The sequence below is a fragment of the Maylandia zebra genome, linkage group LG14, assembly GCF_041146795.1.
Source record: "Maylandia zebra isolate NMK-2024a linkage group LG14, Mzebra_GT3a, whole genome shotgun sequence".
In the NCBI taxonomy this organism is placed as follows: Eukaryota; Metazoa; Chordata; class Actinopteri; order Cichliformes; family Cichlidae; genus Maylandia; species Maylandia zebra.
Genome location: NC_135180.1, coordinates 5444926 through 5462559, shown reverse-complemented (window position 1 = coordinate 5462559; position 17634 = coordinate 5444926). Strand labels below are relative to the sequence as shown.

At 39.1% G+C, this 17634-nt stretch overlaps 2 long non-coding RNA genes across 5 annotated transcripts in view; both read left to right on the top strand.

Annotated features, from left to right (window-relative positions):
- The window catches only part of LOC143422018 (uncharacterized), a 182102-nt gene extending 169643 nt beyond the window's left edge, over positions 1-12459 (top strand). The window contains exons 2-5 of one of the 4 annotated variants that reach the window (XR_013101616.1): positions 9744-9824; positions 11302-11483; positions 11610-12010; positions 12365-12459. This is a non-coding gene — a long non-coding RNA (uncharacterized LOC143422018). Of the gene's footprint in view, positions 1-9564; positions 9825-11301; positions 11484-11581; positions 12011-12364 lie in introns of those variants that run through there. The other 3 variants (XR_013101617.1, XR_013101615.1, XR_013101614.1) reach the window with 3 other exon arrangements.
- Positions 12460-12704: 245 nt separating this feature from the next.
- On the top strand, positions 12705-14788 carry LOC106674686 (uncharacterized). Its single transcript, XR_003025062.2, has 3 exons — positions 12705-12814; positions 12920-13041; positions 14207-14788. It is a non-coding gene; the product is annotated as an uncharacterized LOC106674686 (long non-coding RNA).
- The last annotated feature ends 2846 nt before the right edge of the window (positions 14789-17634 follow it).

Genomic DNA, 17634 nt, shown 5'->3' with positions numbered 1-17634 from the left:
ACTGTTACATGCATTTGAATGGGGAACTCGACCGAAACAAAGTATAGGTTTTCATTATGTGAATAACTTGGAAATCTTAGCTCAAACAGCTGCAACACCTGTTTTCCCAGCACGGGGAGCTTGAGTTCTATAAGATAAAGCCATAAACATGTGTATCTGAGTCTTCTATCAAAAGTAACAGCTATTTATATGAAGTTGTACAAAAACGCTTTCTTTCGCCAAGACAGTGCGTTTCTCACTGTTACATGCATTTGAATGGGGAACTCGACCGAAACAAAGTATAGGTTTTCATTATGTGAATAACTTGGAAATCTTAGCTCAAACAGCTGCAAAACCTGTTTTCCCAGCACGGGGACCTTGAGTTCTATAAGATAAAGCCCTAAGCATGTGTATCTGAGTCTTCTATTAAAAGTTACAGCTATTTATATGAAGTTGTACAAAAACGCTTTCTTTCGCCAAGAAAGTGCGTTTCTCACTGTTACATGCATTTGAATGGGGAACTCGACCGAAACAAAGTATAGGTTTTCATTATGTGAATAATTTGGAAATCTTAGCTCAAGCAGCTGCAAAACCCGTTTTTCCAGCACGGAGACCTTGAGTTCTATAAGATAAAGCCATGAATACGCATATCTGAGTTTCCTATCAAAAGTTACAGCTATTTATATGAAGTTGTACAAAAACGCTTTCTTTCGCCAATACAGTGCGTTTCTCACTGTTACATGCATTTGAATGGGGAACTCGACCGAAACAAAGTATAGGTTTTCATTATGTGAATAACTTAGAAATCTTAGCTCAAACAGCTGCAAAACCTGTTTTCTCAGCACGGGGACCTTGAGTTCTATATGAAGTTGTACAAAAACGCTTTCTTTCGCCAAGACAGTGCGTTTCTCACTATTACATGCATTTGAATGGGGAACTCGACCGAAACAAAGTATAGGTTTTCATTATGTGAATAATTTGGAAATCTTAGCTCAAACAGCTGCAAAACCTGTTTGCCCAGCACGGGGACCTTGAGTTCTATAAGATAAACCCCTAAGCATGTGTATCTGAGTCTTCTATCAAAAGTTACAGCTATCTATATGAAGTTGTACAAAAACGCTTTCTTTCGCCAAGACAGTGCGTTTCTCACTATTACATGCATTTGAATGGGGAACTCGACCGAAACAAAGTATAGGTTTTCATTATGTGAATAATTTGGAAATCTTAGCTCAAGCAGCTGCAAAACCTGTTTTCCCAGCACGGAGACCTTGAGTTCTATAAGATAAAGCCATGAATACGCATATCTGAGTTTCCTATCAAAAGTTATAGCTATTTATATGAAGTTGTACAAAAATGCTTTCTTTCGCCAATACAGTGCGTTTCTCACTGTTACATGCATTTGAATGGGGAACTCGACCGAAACAAAGTATAGGTTTTCATTATGTGAATAACTTGGAAATCTTAGCTCAAACAGCTGCAAAACCTGTTTTCCCAGCACGGGGACCTTGAGTTCTATAAGATAAAGCCATAAACATGTGTATCTGAGTCTTCTATCAAAAGTAACAGCTATTTATATGAAGTTGTACAAAAACGCTTTCTTTCGCCAAGACTGCGTTTCTCACTGTTACATGCATTTGAATGGGGAACTCGACCGAAACAAAGTATAGGTTTCCATTATGTGAATAACTTGGAAATCTTAGCTCAAACAGCTTCAAAACATGTTTTCCCAGCACGGGGACCTTGAGTTCTATAAGATAAAGCCATAAACATGTGTATCTGAGTCTTCTATCAAAAGTAACAGCTATTTATATGAAGTTGTACAAAAACGCTTTCTTTCGCCAAGACAGTGCGTTTCTCACTGTTACATGCATTTGAATGGGGAACTCGACCGAAACAAAGTATAGGTTTTCATTATGTGAATAACTTGGAAATCTTAGCTCAAACAGCTGCAAAACATGTTTGCCCAGCACGGGGACCTTGAGTTCTATAAGATAAAGCCCTAAGCATGTGTATCTGAGTCTTCTATCAAAAGTAACAGCTATTTATATGAAGTTGTACAAAAACGCTTTCTTTCGCCAAGACAGTGCGTTTCTCACTGTTACATGCATTTGAATGGGGAACTCGACCGAAACAAAGTATAGGTTTTCATTATGTGAATAACTTGGAAATCTTAGCTCAAACAGCTGCAAAAACTGTTTGCTCAATACGGGGATATTGAATTCTATAAGATAAAGCCATAAATATGTGTATCTGAGTCTTCTATCAAAAGTAACAGCTATTTATATGAAGTTGTACAAAAACGCTTTCTTTCGCCAAGACAGTGCGTTTCTCACTGTTACATGCATTTGAATGGGGAACTCGACCGAAACAAAGTATAGGTTTTCATTATGTGAATAACTTGGAAATCTTAGCTCAAACACCTGTTTTCCCAGCACGGGGACCTTGAGTTCTATAAGATAAAGCCATAAACATGTTTGTCTGAGTCTTCTACCAAAAGTTACAACTATTTATATGAAGTTGTACAAAAACGCTTTCTTTCGCCAAGACAGTGCGTTTCTCACTGTTACATGCATTTGAATGGGGAACTCGACCGAAACAAAGTATAGGTTTTCATTATGTGAATAACTTGGAAATCTTAGCTCACACAGCTGCAAAACCTGTTTGCCCAGCACGGGGACCTTGAGTTCTATAAGATAAAGCCATAAACATGTGTATCTGAGTCTTCTATCAAAAGTAACAGCTATTTATATGAAGTTGTACAAAAACGCTTTCTCTCCCCAAGACAGTGCGTTTCTCACTGTTACATGCATTTGAATGGGGAACTCGACCGAAACAAAGTATAGGTTTTCATTATGTGAATAACTTGGAAATCTTAGCTCAAACAGCTGCAAAAACCTGTTTGCCCAGCACGGGGACCTTGAGTTCTATAAGATAAAGCCATAAACATGTGTATCTGAGTCTTCTATCAAAAGTTACAGCTATTTATATGAAGTTGTACAAAAACGCTTTCTTTCGCCAAGACAGTGCGTTTCTCACTGTTACATGCATTTGAATGGGGAACTCGACCGAAACAAAGTATAGGTTTTCATTACGTGAATAACTTGGAAATCTTAGCTCAAGCAGCTGCAAAACCTGTTTCCCCAGCACGGGGACCTTGAGTTCTATAGGATAAAGCCATAAACATGTTTGTCTGAGTCTTCTATCAAAAGTTACAGCTATTTATATGAAGTTGTACAAAAACGCTTTCTTTCGCCAAGACAGTGCGTTTCTCACTGTTACATGCATTTGAATGGGGAACTCGACCGAAACAAAGTATAGGTTTTCATTATGTGAATAACTTGGAAATCTTAGCTCAAACACCTGTTTTCCCAGCACGGGGACCTTGAGTTCTATAAGATAAAGCCATAAACATGTTTGTCTGAGTCTTCTACCAAAAGTTACAACTATTTATATGAAGTTGTACAAAAACGCTTTCTTTCGCCAAGACAGTGCGTTTCTCACGGTTACATGCATTTGAATGGGGAACTCGACCGAAACAAAGTATAGGTTTTCATTATGTGAATAACTTGGAAATCTTAGCTCAAACAGCTGCAAAACCTGTTTGCCCAGCACGGGGACCTTGAGTTCTATAAGATAAAGCCATAAACATGTGTATCTGAGTCTTCTATCAAAAGTAACAGCTATTTATATGAAGTTGTACAAAAACGCTTTCTTTCGCCAAGACAGTGCGTTTCTCACTGTTACATGCATTTGAATGGGGAACTCGACCGAAACAAAGTATAGGTTTTCATTACGTGAATAACTTGGAAATCTTAGCTCAAGCAGCTGCAACACCTGTTTCCCCAGCACGGGGACCTTGAGTTCTATAGGATAAAGCCATAAACATGTTTGTCTGAGTCTTCTATCAAAAGTTACAGCTATTTATATGAAGTTGTACAAAAACGCTTTCTTTCGCCAAGACAGTGCGTTTCTCACTGTTACATGCATTTGAATGGGGAACTCGACCGAAACAAAGTATAGGTTTTCATTATGTGAATAACTTGGAAATCTTAGCTCAAACACCTGTTTTCCCAGCACGGGGACCTTGAGTTCTATAAGATAAAGCCATAAACATGTGTATCTGAGTCTTCTATCAAAAGTAACAGCTATTTATATGAAGTTGTACAAAAACGCTTTCTTTCGCCAAGACTGCGTTTCTCACTGTTACATGCATTTGAATGGGGAACTCGACCGAAACAAAGTATAGGTTTCCATTATGTGAATAACTTGGAAATCTTAGCTCAAACAGCTTCAAAACATGTTTTCCCAGCATGGGGACCTTGAGTTCTATAAGATAAAGCCATAAACATGTGTATCTGAGTCTTCTATCAAAAGTAACAGCTATTTATATGAAGTTGTACAAAAACGCTTTCTTTCGCCAAGACAGTGCGTTTCTCACTGTTACATGCATTTGAATGGGGAACTCGACCGAAACAAAGTATAGGTTTTCATTATGTGAATAACTTGGAAATCTTAGCTCAAGCAGCTGCAAAACCTGTTTTCCCAGCACGGGGACCTTGAGTTCTATAGGATAAAGCCATAAACATGTTTGTCTGAGTCTTCTGTCAAAAGTTACAGCTATTTATATGAAGTTGTACAAAAACGCTTTCTTTCGCCAAGACAGTGCGTTTCTCACTGTTACATGCATTTGAATGGGGAACTCGACCGAAACAAAGTATAGGTTTTCATTATGTGAATAACTTGGAAATCTTAGCTCAAACAGCTGCAAAACATGTTTGCCCAGCACGGGGACCTTGAGTTCTATAAGATAAAGCCCTAAGCATGTGTATCTGAGTCTTCTATCAAAAGTAACAGCTATTTATATGAAGTTGTACAAAAACGCTTTCTTTCGCCAAGACAGTGCGTTTCTCACTGTTACATGCATTTGAATGGGGAACTCGACCGAAACAAAGTATAGGTTTTCATTATGTGAATAATTTGGAAATCTTAGCTCAAACAGCTGCAAAAACTGTTTGCTCAATACGGGGATATTGAATTCTATAAGATAAAGCCATAAATATGTGTATCTGAGTCTTCTATCAAAAGTAACAGCTATTTATATGAAGTTGTACAAAAACGCTTTCTTTCGCCAAGACAGTGCGTTTCTCACTGTTACATGCATTTGAATGGGGAACTCGACCGAAACAAAGTATAGGTTTTCATTATGTGAATAATTTGGAAATCTTAGCTCAAACAGCTGCAACACCTGTTTTCCCAGCACGGGGACCTTGAGTTCTATAAGATAAAGCCATAAACATGTGTATCTGAGTCTTCTATCAAAAGTAACAGCTATTTATATGAAGTTGTACAAAAACGCTTTCTCTCCCCAAGACAGTGCGTTTCTCACTGTTACATGCATTTGAATGGGGAACTCGACCGAAACAAAGTATAGGTTTTCATTATGTGAATAACTTGGAAATCTTAGCTCAAACACCTGTTTTCCCAGCACGGGGACCTTGAGTTCTATAAGATAAAGCCAAAAACATGTTTGTCTGAGTCTTCTACCAAAAGTTACAACTATTTATATGAAGTTGTACAAAAACGCTTTCTTTCGCCAAGACAGTGCGTTTCTCACTGTTACATGCATTTGAATGGGGAACTCGACCGAAACAAAGTATAGGTTTTCATTATGTGAATAATTTGGAAATCTTAGCTCAAACAGCTGCAACACCTGTTTTCCCAGCACGGGGACCTTGAGTTCTATAAGATAAAGCCATAAACATGTGTATCTGAGTCTTCTATCAAAAGTAACAGCTATTTATATGAAGTTGTACAAAAACGCTTTCTCTCCCCAAGACAGTGCGTTTCTCACTGTTACATGCATTTGAATGGGGAACTCGACCGAAACAAAGTATAGGTTTTCATTATGTGAATAACTTGGAAATCTTAGCTCAAACAGCTGCAACACCTGTTTTCCCAGCACGGGGACCTTGAGTTCTATAAGATAAAGCCATAAACATGTGTATCTGAGTCTTCTATCAAAAGTTACAGCTATTTATATGAAGTTGTACAAAAACGCTTTCTTTCGCCAAGACAGTGCGTTTCTCACTGTTACATGCATTTGAATGGGGAACTCGACCGAAACAAAGTATAGGTTTTCATTATGTGAATAACTTGGAAATCTTAGCTCAAGCAGCTGCAAAACCTGTTTTCCCAGCACGGGGACCTTGAGTTCTATAGGATAAAGCCATAAACATGTTTGTCTGAGTCTTCTATCAAAAGTTACAGCTATTTATATGAAGTTGTACAAAAACGCTTTCTTTCGCCAAGACAGTGCGTTTCTCACTGTTACATGCATTTGAATGGGGAACTCGACCGAAACAAAGTATAGGTTTTCATTATGTGAATAACTTGGAAATCTTAGCTCAAACAGCTGCAAAACATGTTTGCCCAGCACGGGGACCTTGAGTTCTATAAGATAAAGCCCTAAGCATGTGTATCTGAGTCTTCTATCAAAAGTAACAGCTATTTATATGAAGTTGTACAAAAACGCTTTCTTTCGCCAAGACAGTGCGTTTCTCACTGTTACATGCATTTGAATGGGGAACTCGACCGAAACAAAGTATAGGTTTTCATTATGTGAATAATTTGGAAATCTTAGCTCAAACAGCTGCAAAAACTGTTTGCTCAATACGGGGATATTGAATTCTATAAGATAAAGCCATAAATATGTGTATCTGAGTCTTCTATCAAAAGTAACAGCTATTTATATGAAGTTGTACAAAAACGCTTTCTTTCGCCAAGACAGTGCGTTTCTCACTGTTACATGCATTTGAATGGGGAACTCGACCGAAACAAAGTATAGGTTTTCATTATGTGAATAATTTGGAAATCTTAGCTCAAACAGCTGCAAAAACCTGTTTGCCCAGCACGGGGACCTTGAGTTCTATAAGATAAAGCCATAAACATGTGTATCTGAGTCTTCTATCAAAAGTAACAGCTATTTATATGAAGTTGTACAAAAACGCTTTCTCTCCCCAAGACAGTGCGTTTCTCACTGTTACATGCATTTGAATGGGGAACTCGACCGAAACAAAGTATAGGTTTTCATTATGTGAATAACTTGGAAATCTTACCTCAAACAGCTGCAAAAACCTGTTTGCCCAGCACGGGGACCTTGAGTTCTATAAGATAAAGCCATAAACATGTGTATCTGAGTCTTCTATCAAAAGTTACAGCTATTTATATGAAGTTGTACAAAAACGCTTTCTTTCGCCAAGACAGTGCGTTTCTCACTGTTACATGCATTTGAATGGGGAACTCGACCGAAACAAAGTATAGGTTTTCATTATGTGAATAACTTGGAAATCTTAGCTCAAGCAGCTGCAAAACCTGTTTTCCCAGCACGGGGACCTTGAGTTCTATAGGATAAAGCCATAAACATGTTTGTCTGAGTCTTCTATCAAAAGTTACAGCTATTTATATGAAGTTGTACAAAAACGCTTTCTTTCGCCAAGACAGTGCGTTTCTCACTGTTACATGCATTTGAATGGGGAACTCGACCGAAACAAAGTATAGGTTTTCATTATGTGAATAACTTGGAAATCTTAGCTCAAACAGCTGCAAAACATGTTTGCCCAGCACGGGGACCTTGAGTTCTATAAGATAAACCCCTAAGCATGTGTATCTGAGTCTTCTATCAAAAGTTACAGCTATTTATATGAAGTTGTACAAAAACGCTTTCTTTCGCCAAGACAGTGCGTTTCTCACTGTTACATGCATTTGAATGGGGAACTCGACCGAAACAAAGTATAGGTTTTCACTATGTGAATAACTTGAAAATCTTAGCTCACATATATCTTTAAAACTGTTTGCTCAACACGGGGATATTGAATTCTATAAGATAAAGCCAATACGCATATCTGAGTCTCCTATCAAATGTTACAGCTAGCTTCATGAAGTTGTCCAAAAAGGCTTTATTTTGATGAGACAGTGTGTTTCTGACTATTACATGCATTTGAATGGAGTTCTCGCACGAAACAAAGTATAGGTATTCATTTTGTGAATAACTTGAAAATCTTAGATCAAACAGCTGCAAAACCTGTTTGCTCAACACGGGGATATCGAACTTTATAAGATAAAGCCATAAATATGTTTATATGCGCCTTCTATCAAAAGTTACAGCTGTCTTGAATGAAAGCATTATAGCAGCTTACCTCGATCATGTGGTAGAACAGACACATGGGCCATCTACTTGTCCCCCTACGTCAGGAGTAGTTGCCACAAACCTGCAAAACAAAACTGCCTGTGGGCGTCAAGCTGGACCCCCCCCCCCCCCCCCCCCTCCTTACTGTAACTATCAAAACTATCATAGTCTAAAACTATCATCTCATATCAAAACTATTATAATGACATTATCTGACTTTATCAGTTATAACAATGAGAAACGGTAAACAATTTGGCAAATAAATGACTTATAATTGTGCTTACCTGGTCCAGATGATCCACAGTCCCTTTGCATTTGTTATAATCCAGGATGATGTGGGACTTTCTCTTCCCAGAGTCCTGGACTTGTAGCTCACTGTGCCTGGTGCTCAATAAGACAACCTTTTTTCTTTGCTTGGGGATGTAGGAAACCACAGCCTTGTCCCCCCCTGTAGCGACCTGGACGGGAGAGACAATCATCGAATCTTACTGCCCGATTAATTTGCTCAAATCTTTTTTTTTTTTGACATGGTAGCAGGAAACAGAAGAGCCCTGTCTCCCCATTTCACAGGCTTGTTGTCATTTCATGTTGAGACCTGTACAGGCCAGCCAGCATCACAAGCCCCATGTAAGCCTGCAACTCCTCATCTATGTCCTTCCAGTCTTTTACTGACCTGTTGCCCCTGCAGGTTGGTGAAATGCAGGATTAGCTGCATAATGTCCTCTGCAAAAAAAAGATGGAAAGTTCTCACAGGGCTGCTGATCCTATACAAATTGCATAATGGGTTGGTCCTGGGGTTAAAATGGGGGGAGGAAAAAATGGCAGGACCTCTTCGTGTGTGGGTTGCCACATGATTTCTCCATTTTTAGATCTCCACTGGCCATCCTCCAGTCTTGTCTCTTCCTCCTGCTCTTCTTCCTCCTTCTCCTTCTCCTTCTCCTCCTCCTCACATGAGCTGCAAAGCTCCTCGGTGCCTGGCAAAAATTCTTCTTCGCTGTCAGAAGTATCTCCACTCCTTGTGGAGAGTGCAAAACTGCAGCAACAGCCTCCTCTAAACTGAGTGCACGCTTTCATTGTGTCTGTGCAGAAATGACCACTCAGACCAGGCTGCAAAGTATTCTCATAGACTTCAAAGGTGCACCTGAATAAACATGCTATACCATACATCCAATAAGAGAGAGGAGGCACACTCTTGATCAAGAAAAAACATAAACGCACGCCTTTGATCTCTCCCCCCCCCCCCCCCCCCCCCCTTCTCTCTCTTTCTCTCTCTCTCTCACACACACACACACACACACATGCACATACATACACACACAATACCATTTTATGGTGGTTAGATGTTTTATTGTCATGCATTTTACAAGGTAAGATAACCATGTCCTGCATTCAAAACCACTGAAAATGTCTATGGTGGTGCTGTGCCTAATATTGTGCTGGTGTATGCTGGGTAATGGCACAGCTAGCGACTGGGTGACTTTATTCACCCGCTTCGGCTGTTATCAGTCCATACAATGGGCGTTATTAGCACAAATCAGTCCCTGCTAGATTGTTCAGAAGGTTGTTATCATCCATCCAGATGGAGGATCACTAACAGGAGCGTGGGAAGACTCCAGAATCCACTCTGGCTGCAATCCGGTGGATACAGCAGTGTTTACAGGTAATACCATTTAAACGGACAGCATTTATAGAATGACTATTAAAAGTCAGCGAGTGTCAATAATGTTAATGTGGTTATGTTAGTAATACACCGAGTGCTAATATAACAGCTTTAAGATGCATTTGTAGATGTTATTACGTGTTTTACCGTCTTTATGGTGCTAGCTTAAAGTTACGGTGTAAACGTTAGCTTATATTGGAGTAAAGCTGTTACATTTTAAACGATGTTAGCACAGAAATATTAGTTTCTGTCATGACTGATGAAGTTACTAGTTAATAAAGTTTCCAGTAAAGTGTTTAGTCGCAGCCACAGACTGACAGCAAATATCTCGATTAGCTTCAGTGCATCTGTAATAAATATGTGCAAGTTTCAGTGCTTCGTTTAAACTGTATGATACTTATACTGACCCAGGGTCAGTGTAAAATACAATCCTAGCTGTGTGAATAAAGCCTGGCTCCTTTAATCCTGCATGAAAAACCTCAGGATGCAGGCTATTATTACTCTTTCCTGCTGGCACACCTGTCACACCTGAGAGTCAGCTAGAAACGTACAGTGACGTGGACATCATGCAAAGACTGCCAGACTCTGTAATACTGCAAATGATCAGTGACTCAAGTTAACACTAAACTTTAAACGGCACCTCTGGGTCTCTGTGTGCTGAACATTTAGGATTGAGTCAGGCTGCATCTGTGTTAGTCCTCTGACAGACTGGTGACCTGTCCAGGTGTGCTCTACCTATGACTACTGGGACAGGCTCTAGCTCCTGTAATAGAAATTTTCTGTTATTCTCATTTAAAGTATTTAAGTACTTATGCATATGCTTAGTTGTGACACTGTTATAGACTGTTCAGTGAAAGTTTCTAAAACTAGATGAACTTACTTCAGCAGTTTGAGAAAACAACTCCCTTTACAGGTGCTGATAACGCCAAGGGCACAAAACAGCATAACCATTGATCTGTTAGGTTTCATAGCGAGACACGTGAAGTGGCAGAGCTGACATGACTGAACTGTGATGTTTGATGTGTGTTTGCTCTCCTGTGCGCAGTAATAAATAGCTTGATCACAGCTCTTTCTGTGTTGCAGACTTTATTAAAAAAATTCCACGACACCCCCCACCCTCCCACTGTGAACCTGAATTGAATATTCAGAAGACATTTGTTTAAATAGTTCTAGAAATCTGAGCTGTTGGTGTGTCCTTGGATTGTGTGGTAATAATATTAGAGCTAGCAATCTTTCTTACTGAATATCTACTATGAGTCATCTTACCTGAGATTAATTCTATGTTTACCTGTCAGCCTGGACGAATGTGCTGTGTGAAGGAAATTAAATTAAATCAGATCTGAACGTACATTTAAGGAACCTGTTCATATTTAATTGAAATATGAACCAGTGATTTTTTGATTGCTGATTCCAAGAGAGTCTTTGTGGAAATCCTCTTTGGCTTTTTGTTATTTTAATTCTCTTTTCTGTTTTCCAGAACAGTTCTCCACAGTCACTGTCCATATGGGTCAGTGGAACCAAGAAGCACTCTGCTAATGTGTGGACTCTGACCAGCAACATCCAGCAAGACCCAGACAGCGTTTTCTATCTCCCAGCTGGAGTTTTTTGTTTGTCTGTGACTGGAGAGTCAGATTTTTGTTGAGCTTCACACTTGCAGAGGTAAGTCAGTTTGCAGAGATCCCTCCCACCCTCCCTTTTATGTGCTAGATTTCTTATCTGAAACAGTAATATTTCAGTGACTGCTGCTTATACCTCAGGTTAATACACTCTACTGATCCCTGATAGGAGAATCATCAATTTTGCCAGCGAAGAAGCCTGGTGGATGTTTGTTTACAGTCTGATGATGGGACATCATGCTCTGCATCTTTAAAGTTTGTCTCTTGATTATTATTCATACCCAGTAATGTGAAGTATGCTCATATCTACTATAACTGAACCAACCTGGTGCTCTTCATTTATGGAGGCTGTTGAGTCTGAATGTTGGATGTTGTGTATCTCGTGTTCTCTGGGCTTTGTTGTCCTCAGTCTTTTTGCAGGATCAGAAAACAAAACCAGGAGGCACGTAAATGTTTCTTCTCCATGATGTTTCTTCAAATGTTTCTTCTGGATGATGATATGACCGTGACACGGGATGCCACCTTTGGTCTTGTGATGAAGCAAAGCTCAGGAAGAAGTGTGATTAAATGGTACCCACATGTGTGCATGAATGTGACAAAATATTTTTGTTCAATATTTAATTTCTTTCAGTTGCAATTGTTAAATGAAAAAAAATATATATATATTCTTATAATTTAGCAAACTAATTTATCAAAAAAAAAGATATACATATATCTGTATTAGTTTTAATAAATTAATTTGACACCTGTATTGAAAATACCATATTGTATTCATACAGAATCAGTATGGTATCATTGTTTGTCTGTTCACTGATTGTTGAAGCTAAGAACTAGTTTGATCTGTTTAGATCTAAAGTATAAAGTTGAGCTCTAATGTTTCTTCACCCCTGTGTGTGTGATATGTGATTTCCTACATGCTGGCAGAGCAGCAGTTTGTGCTCACAGATGGTGACAGTGTGGAGAGACGGTGGTGATGCTCGTCTACACTGCACAGAGGAAATCAACTGACCGAGGTTTGTCCAGTGACGTGTTATGAAATGTATATTTGTTTTATGCTTACAGATGTGTTTTTCTTGACAGAGGCTCTGCAGAGGTTAGACAAAGCAGAGAAAACATGTGCTTTACATTTTACTGTGATTTATTGAGATATTTGTTGCCTGATGTTCAGCAGGAATGGAGAAATAGAATCAAAGGGAGATGTTTTTGATGTTTTTGTAATGATGTAAGTAAATCTTCAATATTATTTATTTGCTTGGTTATATTTGGAGTGTTTCTGAGTGAGGGGGAGAGGAGTCATCATCCAGGTAAAGTGACGTGGATCAGTGGATACACTTGTCTCCCCTTTAAAGGAGACGATCCAAGTCATCCTTAAATGTTAGTGCTTTCAAATACACAAACATTTTTAAAGGACAAAAATGAACATCCAACTTTGACTGTAATACAAAATAAATCTTTGCATGTGTGTTTTCAAACTCTCAGATGGGCAGGATATCAGTCTTGGACTGTCTAACCTGCCGGAGCAGCACTGAATGACCACCACACATGAGCATGTTCCTGCAACATTCAGCATCTGATCTGTCATCTGTGTGCTTCTGCTTTTGGTAAGTACAGCTACAGTACCTCTAAACACATGCCATCCATTTCTTTTCTTTTTTCTTTTTTTTTTCTGCCTGTCCCGTTTGGTTCTTTTGCCATCAGAATTATTCTCTAAAGGCGAAGAAAGATGCCCAACGGATTTACTTTACCAAATTGACCATCCCAGCCTTGCCGTAATGGTCTATTTGGTATACCTTTTATTGTTTATTTTATTTATTTTTTATTTTCACTTGCTAGATACAGGACAGACTTGAATGAGGAAAAGAAAAGGGAGAAAGGAAGAGGGGGAAAAACAGCGGAGAAGAGGGACGGGAATAAAGAGCAAAAAAACAAAAAACAACTAAATAAGCAGACAAAAAAAAATACATACAATACAATAACCTAGATCACCTGTTGAGAAAGAAAAAAGAAAAACAGCAGAAGAAAAAGAGAGCAATACAATAAACAACATCACGATGATATATGTGAATATAACAGTAAATACTAAATATTAAACATTATTGTGCACCACATAATATCGACAGCGCAGAGTGTGCTTTGAGGTAGGAGCCAAAAAGGGTGTAGTTTGTGTGTGTGAGCACCCGTGTGTACACCTGTGAGCATGGATGTGCTTTTTAAAAGGTTCCTTCATGTAATGATCTGCTAGAGCAGGGGTGTCAAACTCAAATACACAGTGGGCCAAAATTCAAAACTGGAACAAAGTCGTGGGCTAACATTAATATAAAAAAAAAAATCTTCCTCCATTCATGAGAATGAATCTTTTCTTATAGACTCAAACAAGTTTTGCTGAAAAACTGAATATGGAACAAGCAAAGCTTAATACTAAACTATATATATTAGCTATTAGAGGTCAGCTCTAATAGTAATTTGGTATGGCTTTGCGGGCCAAATGTAATTAGGCTGCAGGCCAGAGTTTGACACCTATGTGCTAGACGGTGTGGGGAGCCACAGCCCCGTCCACCAGGGCATGAAGCAGGTATGGAGGAGATCAAAATTCCAGACATCCAGAGGCCCCCAGAATACAAGAGACCAAGGAAGACCAACAGAGGGGCAGCTGCGCCACTTCTGCCATCCATTTCTAACGGCCTGGTTACTCCCTGTCAGTTACTTTAGAAACCATATGGTCACCTGACCTAACACTATTTCTTCTTCTTCCCCTTAATGTTGAAGTGTCAAATGTCAAACAGCTGGAGAGGAAACTACACCAGTGTACTGAGATGTTTCAGCAACACGTGCCAGATGCTGTTCCTTCATGGTGACAGCACCAGAGACAGCCCCACCCACCTCAGGACCTCGCCATTGATCATGATGATTATAATGATGACAGCGAGCGGAACTAAGACTGTAAAAATCCACGACCAGAATGTTTAGATGCTTTCTAATGTAATGTAATGTAACGAATACTGAGTTTTTGTCTCTCTCTTTTTTTCTCATTTGTTACTAACAAAGTTCACCAAACTCACACAGTTTACATTCTGTATGTTTCCATCAAGGTTTATTTTCGTAGAAATCATTGTTTTTCTCCTATTCTCTTTTTCTCTTTTGTAATTGATGATAATTCAGTGAATATACTGCGCTGCTTCCTTTTATTGTGTCTCACATTGCTTTAAGTTTTTCAGTGTCCAGTTATTTTTTTTACTGCTGTTTGAATTCTCTGTATGTTTGACCCTGTAGACTGTTTGATGGACTGCTTGTCTTCCTGTTTGTAACCGCCGCCTGTTTTTGACTAAAGATTTGGATTTCTGACTTTAACACAGCCTCTGCATGTCCTCCCTTTGTGTCCTCTTCCTCTGTGAATGTGTTGCATGTGAGATTCATTTTATTAACAGCTTTCCCACAGTGAGTTGCATCAGCATTCATTCACAGCACATTTCAGAAGGATTCAGATTAATAGAGTGACCTTATAGTCAGAATTATCCTGACAGAGTGCCACTGTAAATTATCTTTCATCAAGTAAATTTTAAAGTTCAGTATTTCAAAGCAGGAGTTATGAAGAATCATACTGGCATTAGGACTTACAAAGTCAAAGTTTTTTAATTATGCTAGAATATTGGAAGACAATCAACTTTTAGTGTTTTCCGCATATTAATTATTCTGAAATAGAGACGTGACCCTAACTGTACAGAAGCACAACAACTGACAATCTAACAGACATCATTGGCCTGAGCCGTCATGCACAGTGAGTCTAATCCTTTGCTGTGAGAGTCTGACAAGCATGTTTCTGGTCAGTTTGGAACAAATAATATCACAATGTTGATCTTTTTTTCAATATTCCTTCTCTTTTACAACATAAACTGTGATCAAAGCTACTTATGTTCACAGCATGTAATAATACTGACAGTCCAGGGCATTGTGGTCTGTTGAGCTAGGGTTAGGGTTAGCAATTCAGACATATGTAATAAATATTAAACGTCTCTGACGTGGGCCACTGTCCGCAGTGTTGGGAAATCCATACCAGGCTGGAATGAGTCAAGGTAGGTGAGCATCCACGAGAAGACACAGCAGATGCATCCTACTAATACTGACAGGACCAGGAGACTCCAGAAACCGAGCATCTTCTCTTCAGTGCCATCCTCTCCTGTCACCCTCTCTGCCCGCAGCTCTTTGAGTATGGGGTGGAGAAGGGTGCAGAGAAACCCTTATTACTAATTCGTATTATAATTCAATTTTCATGAAATATTCATATTCAGTATCGGCCCTTTTATAGTATAACCACGTTTCCACCCAGGCTCATGGTGGGGCAGGGCTCTGTCCTGGGATGCTTGAGTGAAAGGTAATGTACACCCTGATGAGGTATCCAGTCTGTCAGAATTGTTTTCAATATTTGGTTCAAAAACATGAGTGACAACAAAAATCCAACTAGGATTCTTGCATATGATGAATGAAGTCTGACTTTGACTGTATTGTCCAGCTGATCCATCAAACCCCCAGCAGGTGAACCTTATTCATGACATAACACGGCAACAATGTAAAAAATTAAACAGCAACAGTCTAAATATAAAGTGCATTCTAAACTCCTCTTCAATAAATTATATGCAAAGAGTCATTCAGGACTGTAAAACGTGAACTACAAAACCCAGAGTCTTCATCATTAAATCTCTGGTTGCTTCATTTTTCTATACTATATCAGATACTTTATGTGTGTGTGTGTGTGTATGTGTGTGTGTGTGTGTGTGTGTGTGTGTGTGTGTGTGTGTGTGTGTGTGTGTGTGTGTGTGTGTGCGTGCGTGTCATGAACGGCTATAAAAGGCCTATAATTAAAGAACAAAGCGGGGTTTGAGTTCGAGTTGCGGCAGACTGTCACTACTTGTAAATGGAACGCAGCCTTCCTACGGCGGACAGCTAATAACAGGAATCGGACGCGGTCCAGCCAAGTCCACAGCAACCACCATAGCAACCGCCTAGCAACCACCATAGCAACCACCTTAAAAACATATTCTGTCTTCATAACTATCAAACACGTGAAATGATTTGCAAAGTGTGAAAGTGTTACAGCTGCAGAGAGCTATGGCGGTATCTATGGAAGCTGCTTACAATGCTAATAATATACATGTAACTACGGAGACAGTCAGTCACGTGAGCTAGCGGTGCATGTTTACTACAGTGAATAAGGTGATTGTGTGCACCGCGTCCACACGCTGCAGGGGGTAAAGACATTACTTCAATATTGTTTTATATTGATATATATTTGCCTTCTGTTGACCATCACCTCAGGTTCACCGTTACAGTTTCAGCATACAAATGCACACTGTGTAAATATGAACACATTCAAAAACTCATGTCTCAGAAATAAGCACAGCTGTTCATGTTTGTCATTAGAGTTTTATTTGTAAGAAAATTATCATCACGTCCAGACTAACCTGTTAAAACACACCTCAGCTTCATGTAGGGGGGAGGAAATGTTTTTCCTCCCCCCTACATGGGGGAGGAAAAAGACCATTAAAAACGCTTTATTTCACGACGTTAGTGCGTTTCTCGCTGTTACATGCATTTGAATGGGGAACTCGCCCGAAACAAAGTATTGGTTTTCATTATGTGAATAACTTTAACATCTTAGCTCAAATTGCTGCAAAACCTTTTTGCCCAGCACGAGGAAATTTAATTCTATAAGATGAAGCCATAAATATGTATTTCTGAGTCTTCTATCAAACGTTACACCGATTTACATGAAGTTGTACAAAATGCTTTATTTCGCAAAGACAGTGCGTTTCTGACGATTACATGCATTTGAAAAGGGAACTCGCACGAAACAAAGTATAGGTTTTCATTATGTGAATAAGTTGAAAATCTTAGCTCAAACAGCTGAAAAACCCTTTTGCCCATCACGGGGATATTGAATTCTATAAGATAAAGCCATGAATTGTCTGTCTTTATGAAGACCATGAAAAACGCTTTATTTCACCACGTTAGTGCTTTTCTCGCTATTACATGCATTTGAATGGGGAACTCGCCTGACACAAAGTATAGGTTTTCATTATGTGAATAAAAACGCACTGTCTTGACAAAAGAAAGCGTTTTTGTACAACTTCATATAAATAGGTGTAAATTTTGATAGAAGACTCAGAAATACATATTTATGGCTTTATTTTATAGAATTC